Genomic DNA, 22525 nt, shown 5'->3' on the forward strand with positions numbered 1-22525 from the left:
TCTATCATATTCCTCGGATCACTGATCTCCTCCACCGTCACGCTGCTCCCAGTTCAAAGGGAAATTTCTCTTGATGAATCTGAAAAATTCTTGCAAGTCGCTGAGGTATAAAAAATTGCTGTTCAAGAGGGATTAATCTTTCCTGCACTCTGGTAAATCCCTTCAACAATGTGAGGATAAACAGCAGCAGAAAACCTGATCTGACAGCCGCTTGAATGGCTGGATTCAAGAGTTTACGACCGGGTTAAGAAGCCGCTCGTCCGGACTGCTGATGTCGGGGAGTTTGTGGGATGTAATGCTAAGATTAGCAGTTTTGCCGATTAGGTAACTGACCTTTGTCCGTGTCTAACATTCGCTTTCGTCGCTGTGATGGTTCCAGAAACTCTTTCTTGTGTTTGTCTATCTGTCGATTTCTCACTCGTCCAACTAATTATGTTATATTAAGTGTTACTTAATATAACGCCGTGGTTTTATTATCAGCCTATTAATCTGCCCAACAACAAATAAATATACATTTTTAGTAACTGAAAATAAAATGAATAAAGGTACTTTTTTATATAGTTTTTAAAAAACATTTAAAATTGTATTTTATTTTCTTAGATGGATAATCAACATTGTTTGGGCCCCTAAATGATAGAACCCTTATTGGGTGGGAGAGGTTTTGTATTTGTAGGGTTGGATAAATATGAGGCAAAAAAAAAAAAACTTTACAGAAACGATAGATTAGTTAAATTAACAAACACAAGTGGTTGCTAAAGGTCTTACATTTGACCATTTCTTGTTGAATTAAGTAGTCATTAGGGTTGTCTATTGAAAAGAATTTGGTCATATGATACCTATCTCGATACATATATTGCGAAACTGTCTTTTAAAATTTAATTTAATTGTGCAAAAACCACTTGACTAGTAGTAGTTGAATTAAATGCTTAACATTATAACATCAACCCCCCTTTTCCCGAAAGAAAGAAATGAGCAAATACTTTCTCTAGTGAACCGTTAAAGTGATTGTAGGAAAGTGCTTCTCAAAATATTAACAAAAATATATATTGAAAAATGGACAATGAAGTGCATCAACCTGGAGCAACATGCAATATCCAGTATCTGTCAGTGCCAGAGTTATGCTGGAGTCTAGTGTGTCCTTTTCTTTTTCACTCATCGCTGCAATTTCCGCCGTTTCGTTTTTACTTTGTCACCGAGGAAATGAAGAATGTTGCCAACTAGTGGCCAGAGACTAAATTGCACCACATAAACGAAAAGACGCCTTGAATATTTGAGTGTTAATTGTAAAATAAAACATTGAATGATTGTCTTTTATACACACACTGTTGAAAAATAAACCTTAAAATAAATTTAAAATAAAAGGAAATATTGATACAGTGTTATTGAATATCGGGGGGAAAATATCGCAACATATCGTTATGTCGATATTTTCTTTCATCCCTAGTAGTAATGTTTTCTGCTTGAAAAAATAACATCATGTTGTTTTCCCTTTGTTACATATTGTTTGCTTTGATTTCTGTTATTATTTACTAGCGATTTACATTGCACAACCTACAGTATTCATATACTTTATTTACTGTGTCATTTATTTGTAGAGAGTATGATGGTTGGATAGAACTGTTTATGTCAAGGAAAGTTAAAATTATATATTTTCTGACCAATAACCTCGACTGAAACTCCCAATATAAGGTTAATTGTGTATTTATTGAAATGTCTATTTTTAAGAATGATTTGCTCAAGTATGATGTGGTATTATAGCATAATACAAAAATTCTAGTTTGAGATAAAAGTATAAAATACGTTTTACTGCAAGATTAAAGTCGTACAACATTTATTCCGAGATAAAATTTGTACTAAAATGTATTTTTAACGAGATTACAGTTGAAGAAAATAAATGTATTACCAGTTTACAGACCTATAACATACATTTATTACCAGATTACAGTCGTGAAAAACACATTTATCAGGAAATTAAAGTTGCACGAAAATGTATTTATTACGAGATTACAGATTGTACAAAATATATTTATTACAAGACCATAATAAAATATTTTTTAAAGCAGATCAATGTCCTACGAACAAGGCGCACCAATATAAGGTTAATAGTCTATTTATCTGAATTTATATTTATTCAAAAAATGTTCCAAGTACGATGTTTATTAGTGTAAAAAGTGTTTTATTAGGTTGTATAAAACACATGTATTACAAGATTTACGTCATACTACATTTTCCAACTAAATACATACATATTAGAGTTGAAAAATGCATCCATTACAAGTTTAGAGTCGTATAAAATACATGTATTATGAGTTTGTATAGTGATTTAAGGTCAATATTAGTAGAGAATATCTTGGTTGTCTTGGGTCATTGTTTATTGCTCTTTTTTCCAATGTGTAAATAAGCGTTTATTTTCTGTTCTTAAGTTTTTCAAGATAATATGAATAAGCTCTAAAACACATGAATACTCCAGAGGTTGACTGAGGCGATTATCAACCCTCTAGGATGAAAAAAAGTTATTTCACTCACGTTTCAAATCAATTCCTGAAAACAAACCGCGATATGACGATCTCGGACTTCTATTGCGTCAAAGGAGATAACCTTCCTTTATGAAAGAAACCAAAGTCTACTTTAATGGATTCCCTTTCTGTGGCACACATGATCCTTGGTATGCACTTCGACAACAGGATCGATTAGATCTGCGTGGTCATCTGACGGAGATCTGCTGAACCTTTTCAACTTTTCCTCACATGCTGGCCTTTCAATGAAGGAGCTGAACATTGCGTTTCACTGCAGATGTGGTTTTCCTTCCTAAGATCGGATTAACTTGAAAAAAAAAAAAAGAGAGAGAGAAAGAGAGAGAGAGAGAGATTTATAGATAGATAGATAGATAGATAGATAGATAGATAGATAGATAGATAGATAGATAGATAGATAGATAGATAGATAGATAGATAGATAGATAGATAGATAGATAGATAGATAGATAGATAGATAGATAGATAGATAGATAGATAGATAGATAGATAGATAGATAGAGAGAGAGAGATTTATAGATAGAAAGATAGATAGATGGATGGATGGATGGATGGATGGATGGACGGACGGACGGACGGACGGACGGACGGACGGACGGACGGACGGACGGACAGACAGACAGACAGACAGACAGACAGACAGACAGACAGACAGACAGACAGACAGACAGACAGACAGACAGACGGATAGATAGATAGATAGATAGATAGATAGATAGATAGATAGATAGATAGATAGATAGATAGATAGATAGATAGATAGATAGATAGATAGATAGATAGATAGATAGATAGATAGATAGATAGATAGATAGATAGATAGATAGATAGATAGATAGATAGATAGATAGATAGATAGATAGATAGATAGAAGACTGTATATAGACTGTATATAGAAAAATACATACAGTATATATTTACTTCTATTATTTAAACTTAAATAAAAAAACTTAAACTTATTTAAAGTTAGAACAAATAAATTCATCACAAGATTAAATTTGTAAAAAAAAATTTATTAAGAGATAAAAAAAAAGTTTAAACTACATTTCTTATAAGATAAAGTCGGAAGGAAATTGCATTTATTACGATATATATGTAGTAAAAAAGTGCATTTATTATGTGATAAAAGAAGTTTGAACTACATTTCTTATTAGACATTTTTTGAATTTCAAGATTAAAGTACGAAAATACTTTATTATGAGATTTAAATTGTGCCAAAATTCTGCTTAACGAGATTAAAGTTGAATAAACAAAATACTTTATCGAGAAAATTAAAGTTATATGAAAATTGTATTATTAACAAGATTAAATTGACAGTAAAATGCATGTATTACCACATTAAAGTTTGTACAGAATAATGTGACGTCATATCTGCATTTTCTTATAGAACTTTTAAACTTTTTTTTAAAAGTATTTTGTCTTTAATCTTGTAACAAATGCATAATATACAACTGAATAACATCTTGAAGTGGCCAAAATATTCATAATTAAAATTATGTACAACTACAATCAATACATTTTTATCAATTTCACACTTATTCAAATGTTTTTTCGTATATCATACACTTACAATTGTATACTTTTGAATTTTGATCAAACAATTCACCTGTAATCAAAAGTTTTTTGGTCCATAACCTTCCAGTTTTTAAACATTATGCAGCATCGTCTGCACACTCTTTTGGCGATTGTTGTGAGTGTCCTTTTAAAACAATTCTGATTTGAAACAACTTTGACTGACCACTGTGTTGTACAAACATGTCAGTGAGGAGAACGAGGAAAAAAACACTAAAGTGATCCTGCGAGCGGCAGTTAAAGGGACAGATTCGAGCCGAAGCATCGTCACAAACAAAGGCTTTAAAGAAAAGAGGAACAGCTCCCGGTTGTTTAAGTGGAACACTTCCCACTCGCTCATATAAATGCAGCCGCGCTCGTGTTTCTCTCCAGAGTCTGAAGATGCTTCGTGGCTCAATTACATTAAGTTCCTGCTTAAACATTCATGACTCTTAAGTTATATCATATATCTGTGCAATACAAGTCATAAATCATACATTCGTCATCACTATGTTACATTAAGCAGATGCTTTCATCCGGAGACACTCGCATCGGTTCAACACCAGGAGCTCAAGCCCCGACAATCGCTCACTGCTTAACTACTGGGAGGTTCTGGGGAAAAAAACTCTGTTTTAAATACAAAAGTACATTCAAGCACTTTGGAAAATGGCACTTTATTTTCTTTTTTACATAATTATCTAAACAAAACAAGCTAAAAAGTCACTTAGAGAGAGACAGGAGAAACAAGTGTATATATATATATATATATATATATATATATATATTTAAATGTTTGGATTGTCTTGATAAAATACTATGACTGTTGCAAGAAGACAGACGAAGCATATATCTGGATATTAGTTGGTGCACTAGTGGTTTATTGGGACACTAGTGGTTTACTGGGACATCTTTGGTGGTTAATGGGGCATAACTGGCAGATAAACATGTTAAAAAAAAGTTTTGTTTTTGTTTAAAAAATATATCATTGGCAGTGAGTTAAAAATGTGGCTTGTCCAGCTTATCATTTGTCCGACACCAAGAACATTTTCTCTTCTTTCTTTGTTTATTTCTATTATAAGCAACCACTGGATGTGTTCTTATACCGGGCTGCCAAACCTTTTTTTTTTTTAAAAAACCACAGACTGGTTTAACACGACATGATATTATTGGACCTTCAGATAAAACTATGAAAATAATTCATAAAAAGTTAGTGTTTCACTCATTTTCACTCTTGTCGGTAATCACAGATAAATGTTAGAAACAAAACACCCTTTTCTGATAGTAATAGAACAGATATTTGACAAATAACTTAAACATTAAAAACAGTAAGGTACCAAAACAGGATTTGGTTTGAGTTTAGGTATTATCTGCGGTAGAATTTTCAGTTTGAAAAAAGTCCTTTTGGCTCAAGCAGTGTCTCAAGTGTAGTTTACCTTACCTGGTTTTTGGTCTTTTCATGGTAACAGTAAAGACGACCAAAAGTGCTCTTGTTAGGCACAACGTTATCCAGGTGTACATTTATTATCGTATTTCTACGATTATTTAACCATTTGTGTAATGTACGATCAATAACTATAATTATTATAATAATAATTATATCATTCCGGTAAATCTGGCTTTAATTTTTCACGTGACATTTGTCCAGTTGTTATTTTTTTAACATGTATACGATCATTTCGGAAAAAATACGATCATTTTTTGAGTCTCACATATCGCCCCCTATTGGCAATAGCCTCGATATTTAAAGGGGTTTCCTTTCGCAAAGTAAAAGTCCGGGTTTCTTTGGTCCAGATGCTACCCCCTTGACCCAACCATAGATAAGCAGAAAAAAAAACTTTAAATTAATTGTATGAGGTCGATTGAGTGTTAGAAATAATTCTTTAAAGTATATCTTAATTAATTATATTATAAGTGTTTAATTAAATTAATTTTTCCTTTTATGTCAGTGTAGAAGATAGTTCGTCACCGAGGTATTTTGCAGGGATTTCATTATTGAATTTCATCGTCCAAACATTGAGTAAAATAACTGCTTTACAATTCTAATGCCTTCTCGCCTATTCGGAGACAATGTTCAAAGCCACACAATACCAGGCAGGAGAGAACCGTGTAACCTATCTAGGACTCATAATTGGCTGCAGGATCGCACAAGCCAAAAAATGTTCCCCGCACATTAATTTTAATAACTGCATAATTTACCCTCGAAAAAACCTTCACAACATGGAGATATTTTGGTTCCAAACACTTCTGTCCTAACGAAAAATGTTCTATCACCAACGAGTTTTGAGCTAATTTACTCGCCCAGACAAGCGCTAAAACTCTCTGGCGCTCATTAGAGACGGAGCCGCTCGGAAGGTGTGTGTTTGTGAGGTTGAACAAAGTCAAGTAGACAGTTTCGTCGGAATATGAAACACTTCCTCCCATTAAAGTTTTTTTTTTTTTTTTTTTTAAACAATCCCCGCCTCATCATGATCCTGACTGAAGCTGGCGTGGTTGCAAGTGGGCCGAAGCCACAGGCAACGACGCACAAGAGGAGAGTCAACTGTTAATGACAACAGATTCCCTACACACACACACATGCAGAAATCACACCCTATACGGTCACGTTAACCCGCCCGGCTATAGTAGGAGATGTTTTCTTTCACCATTGTCGACGCCCCCCTACACGCTGCCACTTCACCAGCCGAGCGCTGGCCCTGTTGCTGTGGCCCGGCCCGACTCTCCGTCCTGATGATCTCTTCGGCTGCTAAAGGAGATCTTGGATAACAAGCAGAGACAGACGAAGATCTGAGGGAGCGCTGGAGAACACTGACAGCGCTGAGAGGCATCATTTAGCGGTTAGGAAAGAACAGAGATGCTCGACTCAAAGAGGAAGAAAAAGGCCACAAATTACGCTTCTTTTCCTCCTGAGATGAATTCAACTAACATGCTGCTGAAGACCGAGTGATGCTAGAGTTCAGTTTATCATTCACGTTGGATAGGAGAAGTATTTCTGCAGTGAAAGTTAACTCATGCTAAACCTTTATTATTACAAAAAGGTGATTTATTATGTCGAGACTAAATAGATCTGAATAAATCAGGGATGTTGTTGTCGAGTTTATTGTCTATCCTCACTTTAAAATCAATCACTGTCGCAAACAACAAATATAGTTGACAGCCCAAAACAGATGGATTAGAAAGAACAAAATAGATGAATAGAAAGATATAAAAGAGAAAGAAATCAACAAGAATAAGAAATGTCACAAGAACAATGAAGTTTCTTCATCTAAGTCTTTCATCATGACCATATTTTGAAGTCATTACTTTATAAAGTTAGTCTGAAATCTGGGTGAACAAGAGGTTACGAGAGCGGTGTCTATTATGACGTAATAATGGCTTCACTTCGCCTCCAGCCAGATGTAATCACACCCAAAGCCCCAAATACAAATGTGTTTGTGGTATCCCTTGTTTCGTCTCTGGGTCAAGGTGACCCAGAAGCCTGAAAAAAAATGTGTTTAAGGTATCCCTTGTGTTGTCTCTGGGTCAAGGTGGACAAACTGCCTGGCTTCTAGAATATGCAGTGTTGGTTACTTAGAGAAGTACGACTCAACAACCAGCAGTGTTGATAATAGTTTCTACAGTATTATAGTCAACCTTATGTGGTAAAATTGCGAGAATTTTTGTAGTTATTTGGAGAATTTTTAAATGTTGCAGTTGGTTTACAGGAAGATAGATCAGATTGTTGTGTCACCGAACCTCCTCTGCACTTCACCACCCATAATCCTTTGCCCTTGTTTTTGATTGTTTAAGCACTTTGTGACCCTGGTCTAGAAAGGCGCTCTACAAATAACCTTTACTTACTCACTTCCTTACTTTATATATTCCGAAGTTGAATCCATTATCTCAATATTTCCCTTCAAATAATACCAGTGATTAAGTCTAAAGGACTTTTTATTTTACGTTTTCAGGAAATTTGGAATATTTATAATATTGTTATATTTTAGGTATTTATTGATGCAATTGCACTTTGTCATTCCTTGCACTTTGTTCTTTTTATTTGCACTTTGTTATTTCTTTTTATGGATTGATTGATTAACTTTATGAAACTTACCATCCATCCGTGCATCCATCCGTCCATCCGTCCATCCGTCCATCCATCCATCCGTCCATCCGTCCATCCGTCCGTCCGTCCGTCCGTCCGTCCGTCCATCCGTCCAGCCGTCCATCCGTCCATCCGTCCATCCATCCATCCATCCATCCATCCATCCATCCATCCATCCATCCATCCATCCATCCATCCATCCATCCGTCCATCCATCCATCCATCCATCCGTCCATCCATCCATCCATCCATCCATCCATCCATCCATCCATCCATCCATCCATCCATCCATCCATCCGTCCATCCATCCGTGCATCCATCTGAAAAACTATTTGCGGTAGAGCTATTTTGATAGGAAGTAGGAATATTCAAATATTTAGAAATTTAAGTCGTTATTCAAAGCCATACCCAAAATCTAGTAACAATTACTGAAATTTATGTAGCCAAATAAAACATATTTCTAATAAAACTTTGGCAAAGTTTTATGTCCATAGTTAGTTTAAAATGTCCTCACCTCAAACCTGTCAGCTCTGTGGGATAGCACTCTCTTCTGCCTTGGCAACAAAAAAACCTACATTGAAAAAAAAAAACTCCTCTCTGCCTGTGAGACTACAAGAGTTTTCATCTCAAATGAGGCTATCCCACCTTGAAAGACCAAAGCACCGAAGATACACACTGTTCTCCTGGAACCATTGAGAAAAGAAAACCTGTCATATCACGATGAATCCCATCTAAAGATAGTCTAGCAGGATTTTTTTTTGGGAAATGACAAAAGGACAGTATTTGGCAGAAGGAAATGGAACTCGCGCACATGCAACCATAGGAGGTCTTGGCGGCTCCCGATCACTGTTGGCTTTGTTTTCTCGTCCTCTCCTTTCTTTCTTTCTTTTTTAAACATGTGAAAGATATATGGAGTCCCGTGAGAGAGGAGCTCATCTTCCCTCTTGGCTTCTGAAGTGCCAGAGGGAAAAGCAACAATGGGAATTCACTGAGCAATTTCCTACTTTGTTATTGAACATTACTTCTCCAAGCTTTGGTTTCACTTTAGTTGTCAAAAAGCAGGAAAGATAGATGATCCACTCTCTTCTAAATTTGGCAGAGAAACTGGCAATGTCCCCAAGAATGGAAAAAATGTGCTTCTACAGGCTTCGGTCTGAAACATCTCAACATTTTTTTGATAGATTTCCTCGACTGACATTATTATAATAGTGAGGATTCTAAAAATAGCGACAACAGCTCACGACATAAAATGACTTCTGGTGATACAACTTCTACAGTATTCATCACAACATGTTAATATATCTAAGCTCTGGCGATCAAACCAACATTTTCTTTCCTCCAATCTAATGTTTTAAAATGTGAAACAGAAGCTTATCTTGGCAACTATCAAACGTGGTAGAGAGAAAAGAAAAACTGGGAGACGTGTTGTATCTGATCCGGTCTTGAGGTTGCTTAGGGGTGTGTTCTGAAATTGCACTTAAATTCATTCTGTCAGAACACACAGTACAGAGCAGTGTGATGCGTACAAGGCTGCTTTCAAGCCAAGATTACAATCCCTTTATTCTACCTACTTGGCCGACACATGTTTTTCTCTAGAGGGAAATTTGGCGAAGCTGTTCCAAACTGCTTGTATCTTTTGCCAAATAAACTAGCAAAGCTGCTCCACACTCAGATCCACACTGATGGGAAAATGCTGAGCAAATATGTTATATATGCTATCATATTATCTGACCACTTATATGGATACAGTGGTATCACCCACCGCTGGTGTTTTTATCACTGCTTGCGTGGGATAAGAACAAAGTAAAGTAGGTATAGCTTTGTGCAAGGACCTGTGTAGAAGTGAACACTCAACCTTTTCATGTGTGTTGGTGCTACTTTTAATTTACTGCTTGTTTAAGTGTTATAATGCATGAAATAGAAACATTGCAGCTCTTTGCTTTAGAGAGAAATTTGACGGACTAGAAAGCATATTCTGTATTAATCTCTCCTTGTGCAAGTAAAAGGATGGTGACTTATTCTGAATCTGGTGTCTGTTCTTTGTCTGATATGACATTACTGTAAACATCTTGTCTCGTCTTTTCCCCGAAATCACTGTGATTTTCACTATATCTCTTACTAAGAGTCCAATCCAATCTCCGGTGAAAACTCATTATGTCCACTTGTCCCGCCATCTTGTTCTTGATCTGCTCCCACAGGCACAATTCTATCTCTTTTTTTCTCCATAATTTTAGGTCCTTTTTGAAAATTGTAACTCCCATTATCTGCTTCAATTTACTCTCTTCTCTCCTCCCCCGCCTTATGGGTTAGTAAGAACCATTTCATTAACATTTTAAATCTGTAGGAACAGCATTCATTAATGCTTTATCAGAAGATATACACACAATGTATTCCTTAAAATCCTGTTTTAATATAAACCATGAACGATGCTTTATTCTGGGCTGTGTCCTAAATCGCACACTTCTCCAAGTGCACTGGTTTATAGTACACATTAAGATAAAGATTAAGGTCACATGAGTAAATCTTGTTTTAAATAAAAAACTGTCTCTACACACTTGAAATGACTCTACAACTTCTTCTTTTACTGCTTTTTAAGGCTGGATGCAACTGGAATTTGGAACACTATCGTAGACACTTGACAGCGCTTTTCACCAAATTAAACAAGTTATTAAGTTGTGTTTCATTGTGTTATTATTGTTGTTGTGTTGTTTCGTGGTAAAATTTGTGTTTTCTTAGCGTCATCTACGTCCCTAAGATTGCGGTCAATGAGGTTGGAAAGTGTCCATCTATCCAAACCCCATTTACTGGCCATTTGAGTGCTAAATGCGCACTACATTTTCGCACACTGCTAATTGGGACGCACTTGTGCATTCAAAATGCTAAGTGTAAGTGCAGAAGTGCACGATTTAGGACACTGCCCTAGTTTTGAATCAGCAATAATTAAGGGCAGTTTTCTAACCGCGGACATTGGAAGCAATGACAGAAAAACACGCCAGCACTTAAATGACGACGATAAACGAAAATGTGCATTTGTTAAGATCTACTCAACTAGTCCTCTGAAGACTTACTCTAAAAGGGCGGCTTAATGAGCCACGAAGCTAATTCTATCGCTGTTTGTATTCCTCGCAGTCCAGGAGGCCCCGTGAGGAGCAGGGAAGACATGGATCTGTGAAGATTGGACCATTTGTCTTAGCGTTAGAGTGCTGACAGATTGGTCCGTCTCTCTCTGCCTTCAGTGGATCTCACTTCTGTCCATCTCCTCATTTAGATGGTCTCCTGGGAGAACGCTTGGTTGTCTGTGAAGTTAACAATCCAGACTCCTTTCTGTTATTAACAATTGAAGCTGAAACTTTTGATGGAATCTTCTTTTTTATTTCAAGCCACAATAACACCAAGCCCAGGTATGTGGGTTATTACATCTCCTGAGGAAACGAGGGAAAGACGTGAAAGGAAACTAATGTGTTGATTAAACAGTGTCTTACATAGATCTTGAACCTCTATTGTATCATCAGTATGTGTCTGTACAAAACTCTCTTTTCATTGAAATACTTAAATGTCCTTACCCACTGAAAACGCTTTATTTTACAGGAGATGAAATCTTGTTTACCATAACCACGCCCACACTGCCGTGATTGGACAAACATTGCTCTCCACCTCCAAAGGAATTGTTGTATAAACAAACCAGGGCATGGTTACAGCCGGCTGGAAGAGTAGTGAAGCCATTATTACGTCACAATGGACTCCGCTCTCGTAACCTCTCGTTCGCCCGGATTTCAGACGAGGAAGAACTTTATAAAGTAACAATTTCAAAATGTCATGATAAGAGACTCACTGAATCTTGGGAATTCATTATTTGAAACATGTGAGTCAAGAAACGTTTTCAACTTAGTCGACCTTTATAAAACAATTGAAAATAGAGTAATGAAGAATAAATAAATCATGTAAGGATTGTGTTGTGTTATTATCCCATAATGTTATAGAAACAAACTAAAATTCATCAATCATTTAATATTAATGAATAATGTACTTGGTTTTAATATAAATCAATAAATCATTATAAAACAAAGCAAATATGATTTTTTTCCCCCCATCATTTATTTTCAATCTCATTTTGTGCTTTACATCAGTTTTCAGTACATTTGTAAGTTTTATACAGTTGTAAAAAATCCACCTGAAAATAATAAATCCATTCCTTTATTCAAATAGGTAATAAAATAACGATTAATGAAAAAGGAAGAACCAAAAAAAAGACGGTTTATTGTTGGCAAAGATCAGTTTTACTTTTTTAACACTGATCTCACGAGGGCCACATGTGGCCCCAGTTTTAGCCAGCCTTCAACTAATTAGAGAGCAGTTTGTATAGGAAGCAGGACCAGCTGGTATACTGAATACTTTGGGCAAATTGAATCATGATATAAGATTCAATATTATAATTAACATCCCTTGAGCTGCCCCCCCCCCCATCAGTGGTCCCGGTCTCTAATATGGCCCTTTGGGATGTTGCCCATCCCTTATATATATGTATACATATACACTAATGCAACAGAGGGCATCTTCTTGACCTAATTCAACATCAATCAATAGATGTTCATCCCATTATATAGAGGTTTTTTATTGACAGTTATCACATGATGTAATTGGGGCACAATGACAAAAAGAAAGTTCTGGTTTCCAGGTAAAGAGCAAATGTTTGGGTAAATTATTTCAAATGTCTTATCTCGCTTTAGTTGAAATCTAAAGTTCAGTGCTCTCTGCCCAGAAGGAGATTACAGACACAAGAAACTTGACTGCTTATTTCTCCACACCATGAACGTAAGCGCTGATAAGCCTTCCGTCTGCGAGGCGAAGTCTTCAAACCGTAAGGCAGCGGTTGATTCATCTTCTCTCTGGTTGGTGGAGATATGAGGCCGGCGGTCGTAGCACTTCCACGCTGGGCTTCCATCTCTTCCGTCAGCTGTCAGCTCCTGATATTCCTCAATCCCTGTCAAGACTGTAGATTTGAACGCCGCCGCTGCCACACTTCCACATGTGCCACTTCATATCTGATCTTGATGTGTTCGACAAGTCACCCAAGCAGAGCGTTTCTTAGACAGTCAGCACTTTTTTTCTACTGTCACCGAAAATGTTTGCTGGCAGGATGTCACTGTTGACTTGTTATTGCTTCATGTTCGCTGATGCTTCTGTGACGCTCTCACCCCGGGAGCAGGTTGACTCTGAGGCCAGCAGCGGCTCCGGGGCCTCGGCATGGATCTCCACCAATCCCGCCACAGAGGAATGTGTAGAACTATGAAGAGGCTAATGAGCCCCAGAAGGCTGCCCTGATGTGGCCCCAGGTCTTGTTAGAAAATCCAAAACAAAGTGGGATGCAAAGATTAAAGGCTTTATTAATTGTGGTGGAAGGATAGTTGGTTGTTAGGACATTAAGAAGCAACCAGAGCCGACAAAAATAATACTGAAGTACTAAAGAAGTGCTGGCATAGATAACTGCCATGATGCAGAGCAGCCAAAAGAGTTGTGGTCAGACATCAGCAATGTTAATAAACAGTAGATGGATCCATTGATAGATGCATTAGTTGTGAGCTGTAGACACTGTAGATAGATAGATATTGTAGAAAAATACTATATATAGAAACATACTATAGATAGACACTGTAGATAATAAGATACTATAGATAGATATGGTAGATACTGTAATTAGATACTATAGATAAATACTTTAGATATAAATATACTGTAGATAGACACTGTAGATAATAAGATACTGTAGATAGATATGGTAGATACTGTAAATAGATACTATAGATAAATACTTTATATAAACATATGCTGTAGATAGACACTGTAGATAATAAGATACTGTAGATAGATATGGTAGATGCTGTAAATAGATACTATAGATAAATACTTTAGATAGAAATATACTGTAGATAGACACTGTAGATAATAAGATACTGTAGATATGGTAGATACTGTAAATAGATACTATAGATACATACTTTAGACAGAAATATACTGTAGATAGACCCTGTAGATAATACGATACTGTAGATAGATATGGTAGATACTGTAAATAGATACTATAGATAAATACTTTAGATAGAAATATACTGTAGATAGACACTGTAGATAATAAGATACTGTAGATAGATATGGTAGATACTGTAAATAGATACTATGGATAAATACTTTAGATAGAAATATACTGTAGATAGACACTGTAGATAATAAGATACTGTAGATAGATATGGTAGATGCTGTAAATAGATACTGTAGATAAATACATAGATAGAAATATACTGTGGATAGATAATGTAGATGGAAAGATACTGTAAACGGATACTGCAGGTATAAAGATACTGTATATAGATATATTGTTGATTGATACTGTGGACATACGGTAGATAGAAAGATACAATAGATAGATAGCTAATGTTGATATATTGTATATTTTGGATAGATAATGTAGGTAAATACTACAGATAGAAATATACTGTAGATAGATAGAAACTCTAGATAGATAATGTGAGTAGAAATATACTGTCAATGGATACTGAAGTTGGATACTGTAGATATATATTGTAGATATATACTATATATATATACTGTAGATAGAAATATACTGTACATAGCTATTGATGATAGATACAGTGGATATATACGGTACATAGAAAGATACTGTAGATAAATAATATAGATAGAAATACACTTAGACAGATAGTCTAGATAGATACTGTAAATGGAACTATAGGAAGATACTGTAGATATATATTGTAGATAAAAATATATTGTAGATATGAATTGTACATAGAAAGATACAATAGATGGATATATATGATAGATAAATACTATAGATAGAAATATACTGTAGATGGAAATATAGAAAGAAACCTAGATACTGAACATACATATTGTAGATACTATAGAAAGACAGATACTCGAGATAAATACTTAAGATGGAAAGATATTGTGGATAAAAAGATAGAACTATGCTGTAGATAGCTAGGTTGCTAGCTTGATCTAAACATAATAGCACATTTTGTAGCACCTCTGTTGGTGAAGTGAATTAGTTCATTTGATTTTTTCCATAAATTGTTTCGGACAAAGATTATTCAGCAAATTTGTCAATTTAACCAAAATTTCTTTGAATAGGGATTTTTTAAACCATCATTTTTGATAATAATAATACAACTTTTTAATTGTGAAAACATTTTAAACACTAAAGTTACATATTAGTTAATATATGAAATCAGTAATATATAGATAAATACAATGTGATAATAATTAACTTGTAGTACTGTACAATCCCCTTTTTAGTGGCAAAAATATTTCTCAGATCTATGGTAATCTTCACTGTGACAATTAAAAACAAAAACAAATATGGTGTTTTGAATGTGACGCCTGTTGCCAAAATCTATTTTGTCTTCCTGCCACGTGATTGGCTCCACTGAGGGCTATTCTCTTCTAAAAGATTATTAAGTCATAAACTTTTTTATTAAGGAGAGAAATGATGCTGCCGAAGAAAAACAAGATGAAGCAGATGAAAAGTCTCTTACAGTCGAATTCTCTTCTAAAACCCTCACAATAAATGGACTATTAACCAAAGCTTCATGCGACTCAGGTGGAAGAGGAGCAGAGCAAGAACTCAGTTTCCTTGTCGTCTGACTGACTCTGTGATTCCCAGGATAGATGATCCATTAGGATCCGGGTGACTAAAAGAGGAACTCAATCTAATGCCTCATTTGCTCTCTGAGATAAAACTAGCTTTATGGCATGACCCCCCCCTCCCCCCACCACCACCACCCAAAAAAAAATCTATTTTTCCAACAGTGGCCAATCTCACACATCGCTGTCCAGCTTAATCCCAAAATAATATCAAGCACATTAGCAAAGGCAAAGGCCTGGAAAATCCAATTTAAATTTTGATACCGGGGCTCTTGTGGACTCCATTATTCCACACGTGTGATGTGGCTTTTTGTTTTAATAGCCATTTATCTCCAGTGGGCGAGAAGCCGTACAGAGGCGGAGGATGAAAAGATGCATTCAACTGTGGATTAGCCTTCAAAGAAACACCAGCTGAGAATAATGAGGAATTATTTGGGATTGTGAGATTAAAAAATGCTGGTTCTTATGAAAGTATTATCAGAATATTGAACGGTTAAAGCTTAAACATTTTCTTTTTATTGAAATGTTGATCTTTTTAAGTACTTTATAATTAAATTCAATCATTTATGCATTGAAAGGTTACAGAAGTTCCAAAAAATTAAAATGAACAGTTTTTTTACACAGAGTTCCAGGGACATGTGGTCAGGGGAGGCAGGTGAGGCAGTGCCTCACCTCTCAATGCACAATCCATCACAAACTGCGTTGATACATGCAATTGACACGTGCCGTATAATACTCCAGATAAGTTTATTTCTCTTCATTTTCCTAAGCCTGGTTGGTGTCTTTAACTATTAAAGTTTAATGTTTGTAAGGGTCTAATTTAGTTTAGCTGATCGGAAATACGAGAAAAATTGAGCCAAACTTAAGTTCCCGCTTACCTTTAAATTCCCCAAACGCTATTTAATAGGAGGAAATAAATGCTCGGCTTTCAAATTAAGGGCATTGAATCAGTCGAGTCTTCCTTGTAATCCTTTACTATCACGGTCATACTCTATACTGTTTAAAATCAATGTTTGCTAATCCTTTTTAAATTATTTATTAGTTCATTTATCTTTTTCTATATCCATTGATTGTTTAAAACAAATTTAGATTTTCAGCCAATTGAAAGGTCTCAGATCATTAAATATGGCAGGATAAAGATTTTGAATATACAATTTTAAATAAATTGATAATTAAAACATAATATTTCAGCAATGACTCTTATGTCAATATCAAAGATGACATGCTTATGAAGTTATAAATCAATATATATCCACAATCAATGAATGCCATAGATCTAGAGGATGTAGACTAATATCCTACAACATATGAAAATTCAATATAGACTTGTTGAGCAATTATTAATTAAATCATATATTTTTTGAACTTCATATATGTGTGAAGAATGCTGTTGAGATATTAAATAACTAATAGTCATGAATAAGTTTCCCCTTTTGTGTTTATATACTTAAATCTGACACTAAAGGAGTCAGTGCCTCACCAGCCATGAAGCTCATCAAACGTCACTGTAGATTTTTATATATGAATTCCAATAATTCCTAAATAAATATTATACATTTAATATTTTTCAATTCGTAGCCTTTTAAATTCAGTATAACATTTTTGCTCGAATAGTGCCAACATGATTCCCTGGTTCCGTCTTTGTGGTTCTTCTTGATCCTCATCCTATATTATTGCATCATACGAACATATGTCACAAAATGTTTTAAATCTTATTTTATATCATAGGATTAAAGAACAATATAATAACCATACTTACAAGATCTGATCTTTTTCTTTCCATTTTCATCAAAAAAAATGTTTTGCCTTTTGACAGTCCCTAACAAAAGCTACATACAAGACATACAAGAGAAGACGTTATGACCCATATGGGAATTTAACATTTCTTGTTAACTCTCATATTAGTTGTGTTTCCTAAAAGTTTTGTTTGTTAAAACCATGATTTAAACCCTATTATTGATTACAACCGGTTTGATATCTGTGTCAATGCGTTTTCCCTTTTTCTTAAATAGCTCTTAGAAAAAGCAAACTTGTACCATCCTGCCACACTTTTATAGTTTCATGTCATCAGTTGTAGTTCCCATACAAGTACTAGAGGATAAGAAGTATCAGTAATACAGGCAGCCAGTGAAGAGTTTTAAGGATCAGAGAAATGTGAGTTCTTCTACTAGAGCAGGTCAGAATTCTCGCTGCAGAGTTTAGTATTAACTGCAGGCGAGACACATCCTTCTTGTTTAGACACCAAAACTGATACAGTAGACAAATACTAAGATTGTAGCTTCTTGTGAAAGAAAAGTACATTTTAAAATAATACTTTATGCTCCTCAGTATGACTAAAAGATGATTTATGCAGACGGAACCTCAAAGAGGTGATAAATAATCATGATGGAAACTGCATCAATGTTCAGGATTTAATATGTTCAGACGATTGTATTTAAAGACCAACATCTTCCTTAAATAATAACTTTTATTTTTTAAAGTTTTGATTTATTAACTTTATCAATAACCTCATTGTGTTCATGTGTGGTCAGTGCTTTGATTTTCTTCTGCCGACTGTTTCCAAACCACAGATGTTTTCTGGATGGAATGAAAAAACTAAAATGACGTCATGAGAACAACAGTTGATTTAGTTTGTAAGTATATGAGGTTTTGGTTTTATTTTTCTCTCCCCGGGAGTTTCCAGATGACTGTTCATGAATCATAAAGACAACATTTATTAGAAGTGACCAAAGATACATAAAGCTGAACTTAAAAGCTTTATTCACTTTAAAAAAAAAAAGAAAATCACTTCAAAACGAGGAAAAAACCCAAAACATCTTAATAAAATAAATAAATAATGGGAGTGAATAATTAAAGTCACAAACACAATAAAGACACTTTGAAAAAACAAACAAACAAATTAAATCAAAATTTAATTGAACTATTTGTTTGAGTCTCAACTAAAAAACTCAACAATCAAAATACAATCAAAAAATCAAAAGGTTGCCTGATTAATAAATAAAAATCATGTTTAATCAATTAAAAAATGAAAACTTTATCAAATTAAGGTCATATTATGGATAGGATACAGATAAATGATTAAATCCCAAAACAGTTACTTCTATCAAAAAAAGAATTTTGAATAAAAAAAAACAACTGTCAATTAAAAAAGGTTTTTAATAAAAGTTTTAACTAAAGGACTCATAATATGAAGGTAGATTTGTTTCTTTATTGTATTTAATAATTTAAAAAGAATGAAAAAAAAACACTTTTTTTTCATTCTTTTTTTTTCCAACTGAAAATACATATTTTTTGTGATTTTTGATTCTCAATGAGGTGAAAACATTCTTGTTAAGTTGATTTTCAGTCAATGATTACAGCTCCGCTTCCTTGGATTAAATAACAAAAACAAGGATCTTTGTTCAGCCCACGACGCCTCCAGGCGTTGATATGATTGAAAATTTGGGGAAATTTGGCTTCAATAATTCACTGAAGCAATGTTAGCGTAGCAAAGGGAAAAAAAAGACAAACCACTGGTATTGTTAGGAGGGTGTCAAAAAGAAACATTTCACATTAACCAGAGTCTCAGAGATCAAGAAAATCAATTTTGTTCAAAGGGCCTTTGGCCAGGACAATCTCTGGAAAGTGATCTGCTGAGAAGAAAGCAGCAGTGAACAGATGAATCCCAGCTCTGTGCTGCTGGAGAAGGTTTGTTCTCAGAGATCACATGATAGCATGGAGTGAAATTGGTTGGTTCAAGTTGGCTCAAGGCCCGCGTCATATTGCCTCTGATAAAGAAAAACTCATTTGGATGTTCATCTGAGGACACCCAATAAATCTCCGTTCATTTACTCAACAGAAGTCTCTCGGCATGATTCACCAGTTTTTGCTCAAACCTGTACAAATCCGGCCAAAATTACAAGAGTGGTTTATTTACTGCACATCGGACTTCTTGTCAGTGAGCGGATGATTATCTCGACATAAGTAACGAGCGGCAAAGCCTTGAGCGAACAGCAGGAATCAGCTGTTGGTCTAGAAGAACTGGTGCCGTTTTTCTTTTCCTTGAGAAATATTTGAAAAATATCTTGTTTGCTCCATCGATGAAATCAAGATTTTTAATTTCTTTTGATTAATGAAGTTAAAAATTGTTTGATTATAGTTAAACATTTTTTTGATTAAAATTAAAAATAGTTGGATAACAGTTGAAAATTGTTTGAATATAGTTGAAAAATGTTTGACTACAGTTGAAAATTATTGGATTAAAGTTGAAAATTGTTTGAATATAGTTGAAAAATGTTTGACTACAGTTGAAAATTATTGGATTAAAGATGAAAATTGTTTGATTAGTTATAAATTGTTTGATTATAGTTGAAAATTGTTTTGATTATAGTTGAAAATCGTTTGATTAGTTAAATATTTTTTGGATTAAAGTTAAAAATAGTTGGATAACAGTTGAAAATTGTTTTCTTATAGTTGGAAATTGTTTGATTATAGTTGAAAATTGTTTTCTTATAGTTGGAAATTGTTTGATTATAGTTGAAAATTGTTTGACTAGAGTTGAAAATTCTTGAAATAAAGTTGAAAATTGTTTGATTAGTTAAAAATTGTTGGATTATAGTTGAAAATTGTTGGATTACAGTACAAAATTGTTTGAATATAGTTGAAAATTGTTTGAATATAGTTGAAAAATGTTTGACTAGAGTTGAAAATTCTTGAAATAAAGTTGAAAATGGCTTGATTAGTTAAAAATTGTTGGATTATAGTTGAAAATTGTTTGATTATAGTTGAAAATTGTTTGATTATAGTTGAAAATTGTTGGATTACAGTTGAAAATTGTTGGATTACAGTTGAAAATTGTTTGTTAATCGTTGAAAATTGTTTGATTATAATTGGAAATTGTTTTAATAAGGTGGACATTTTCTATTACAGTTGAAAATAGTTTGATTAATGAAAATACATGATACATAATAAAAATAAAATAATTATATGTATGAATATGTAGCACATTTTTATTCAAAATGAAATTTAATAAAAGAGTAAATAAAGTTGAGAAAGTTTAAAACAAAATATGTGCATTTTATATATATATATATATATATATATATATATATTAATGAACGAGCAGAAATGAACACGTTTATGTTAAAACAGCTGCAGGGATTCAAGTCCCTCCTCTTCGCTGGAATGTCAATTTGCAATAAAGCGGAAACGATACAAGATAATGAATAGAAAAGGTTTCCACTGCCAGTTACAGAATAATAGGCAGCAAACTGTCAACACACTTCCCAAAATGAACCCTCCATGTGACACTCAAGGGTTAAGGGAAGGATCAAAGGATAAAAGGTCAAGTGCTCTTAATGGTTTCACCGACATCACTGAGCCCTCGTCCGCGGAACACTCGAAATAAACGGGTTATTTAGAGACGACTTCACATGCAGAGCGAGCAGCAAAGGAAGAGGAGGAGGAACCGCTCGACGCTTCAGCGGATGTATTTAATTAGACGATTCACTCTCTGCTTTGTCGCCTCGCCGGCCACACATACTTCTTTGTGTGTTTGCAAGAGTAATTGTCTCCGGCCACATTCAGCAGAACCGGTCCAGCAGAGACACTCTCAGGTGTCACCAGATTCACATTCAAAACAACATTAAATATAAATAAAACACCTGTTTGAACGGATTTAATTGAGGAGAAAATTCACTTTCATTGTCCTCCAGTATATACATGCGAAACATGATGTTGACCAATGAGCGTGTGAGTTTTGGTCATGTGATGTGGGACACGAGACTGTGGTTTTAAATAAAGTTTTGAGACTTTTATCGACAGCGACGACTCACAAAAACTTTCGTGAACGATTGTTCAAAGATAAGACAAGTACAACTTTTTTGTTCATACACAAGTGTAATACTATGGAGCCTCGCTAAGTACTTCTACAGAGGTTCGCGGAGTACTACTACGGAACCTAAAGTTCAAAAACGATGGACTGTTGCGGAGAAAAACTTTTTCTTTTTTTTCCTACAGAACCCTGCAAAGAAATACTAGAGAGCCGTCATAGAGTTTTACTACGAAGCCTCTCGGAGTAATAACATGGAGCCACATGGAGTTATACTATGGAGCCTTGTGTTGTAATACTAGGCGCTTTTCAGAGTAATACTGCAAAGCCTCACAGAGAAAAACTACAGAGCCTCGCAGGGTAATACTATGAAGCCTTGTGAGGTTATACTACTAAACCCTCTGAGTAATATGAGAGAGCTTCACAAAGTAATATTACAGAACCTCTCAGAGTAATACTTAAAAGTGTTGCGCTGTAAAACTACAGAGGAGTAATATTACGGAGCCTCTCGGAGTAATAGTAAAAAGCTGAGGAAATACTATAGAGTCTTGTGGAGTAATACTTTGGAACCTCACAGACTAATAACATGGAAACTCAAGAAGTAATACTATGGAGCCTTGTGTAGTAAAACTACAGACTCTTGCGGAGTAATACTGTGGAGCTTCTCAGAGTAATACTGCGAAGCCTCTCCGAGTAAAACTACAGAACCTCGCAGGGTAATACTACGAAGCCTTGTGGAGTAATACAACGTAGCCTCACAAAGTATTACTGTGGAGCCTCTCAGAGTAATACTAAAAACCTTGCCGTGTACAACTACAGAGCGTTCCAGAGTAATACTATGGAGCCTCACAAAGTAATATTATGGAGCCTCTCAGAGTAATAATTAATTTC

At 34.8% G+C, this 22525-nt stretch overlaps 1 protein-coding gene across 1 annotated transcript in view; it reads right to left on the reverse strand.

Annotated features, from left to right (window-relative positions):
* ube3d (ubiquitin protein ligase E3D) overlaps positions 1-22525 on the reverse strand; it is a 72365-nt gene that overhangs the window by 15596 nt on the left and 34244 nt on the right. The gene's annotated exons all lie outside the window — the stretch shown is intronic.

Source organism: Callionymus lyra, chromosome 13 (genome assembly GCF_982586985.1).
Source record: "Callionymus lyra chromosome 13, fCalLyr1.hap1.1, whole genome shotgun sequence".
In the NCBI taxonomy this organism is placed as follows: Eukaryota; Metazoa; Chordata; class Actinopteri; order Syngnathiformes; family Callionymidae; genus Callionymus; species Callionymus lyra.